The sequence below is a fragment of the Corvus brachyrhynchos genome, unplaced genomic scaffold (genome assembly GCF_000691975.1).
Source record: "Corvus brachyrhynchos isolate BGI_N302 unplaced genomic scaffold, ASM69197v1 scaffold579, whole genome shotgun sequence".
In the NCBI taxonomy this organism is placed as follows: Eukaryota; Metazoa; Chordata; class Aves; order Passeriformes; family Corvidae; genus Corvus; species Corvus brachyrhynchos.
In genome coordinates, this window is record NW_008239782.1 from 42,619 (window position 1) to 43,834 (window position 1,216).

Below are 1,216 nucleotides of genomic sequence, written 5' to 3' on the forward strand. Positions count from 1 at the left end.
CGAGGTGCTGCTGGTGAGCGCTGTCCCCAAGCTCCCTCAATGTCCCCAGGGTGTCCCCAGGGTGTCCCCAAGGTCCCCAGGGTGTCCCCAGTGTCCCAGTGGTGTCCCCAGGGTGCTCTCAGAGTCCCCAGGGTGTCCCCAGGGTGTCCCCAGGGTGCTCTCAGGGTGTCACCGCGGTGTCCCCAAGGTGCTTTTGGTGTCCCCAGCGTCCCCAGGGTGTCCCTGATGTGTCCCCAGGGTGTCCCCGTGGTGTCCCCGTGGTGTCCCCAGTGTCCTTGAGATGTCCTCAAGGTCCCCCCGGGGGTGTCCCCAATGGCCCCCCCCCCGTCCCTGGGGTGTCCCCAAGGTCCCTGAATGTCCCCGAAGTGTCCTTGGGGTGTCCCTGATGTCCCCCTCAATGTCCCCAAGGTGTCCCCAAGGTCTCCCAACATCCCTGAAGTGTCCTGGGGGGTGTCCCTGAGGTCCCCTCCGCTGTCCCCAAGGTGTCCCTGGGGTGTCCTTCAAGTGTCCCCCAATGTCCCTGAAGTGTCCCCAAGGTGTCCCCAATGTCCCCAAGTGTCGCTGATGGCCCCAAAGTGTCCCCAGGGTGTCCACAGGGTGTCCCCAAGGTGTCCCCAAGTGTCTCTGAGGGCCCCAAGGTGTCCCCAAGGTGTCCCTGGAGTGGCCCCAAGGTGTCCCCAATGTCCCCAAGTGTCTCTGAGGGCCCCAGGGTGTCCCTGGGCTGTCCCCAAGGTGTCCCCGGGGTGTTCCCAATGTTCCCAAGGTGTCCCCAGGGTGTCCCAGTGATGTCCCCAAGGTGTCCCCAAGGGTCTCTTGATGTCCCCAAGGTGCCCCCAGGGTGTCCCCAATGTCCCAGTGGTGTCCCCAAGGTGTCCCCAATGTCCCCAAGGTGCCCGCAAGAGTCCCCAGGGTGTCCCCAAAGTCCCCAAGGCGTCCCCAGGGTGTCCCAGTGGTGTCCCCAGGGTGTCCCCAATGTCCCCAAGGTGTCCCCAAGGTGTCCCCTGTGTCCCCCAGATGATCAAGACCCGCAGCTCCCGAGTGCCGGCGCTGACCGAGTTCATCCGGTGAGGATTTGGGGCGATTTTGGGGAATTTTAGGGGCTCCCAGAGGTGATTTGGGGGGATTTTGGGGAATTTTGGGGGCTCCCAGAGGGGATTTTGGGGGGATTTGGGGGGAATTTTGGGGCTCCCAGAGGGGATTTGGGGGGATTTTGGGG

The 1,216-nt window shown here is 64.0% G+C and overlaps 2 long non-coding RNA genes across 2 annotated transcripts in view; both read left to right on the forward strand.

The window, feature by feature from the left end:
* The window catches only part of LOC108448852, a 1,513-nt gene continuing 297 nt past the window's right edge, over positions 1 to 1,216 (forward strand). Inside the window, exons 1-2 of the long non-coding RNA XR_001864890.1 lie at positions 1 to 13; positions 1,015 to 1,064. This is a non-coding gene — a long non-coding RNA (uncharacterized LOC108448852). The remainder of the gene's footprint in view (positions 14 to 1,014; positions 1,065 to 1,216) is intronic.
* LOC108448853 lies at positions 24 to 954 on the forward strand. The gene is made up of 3 exons (XR_001864891.1): positions 24 to 196; positions 609 to 620; positions 923 to 954. It is a non-coding gene; the product is annotated as an uncharacterized LOC108448853 (long non-coding RNA).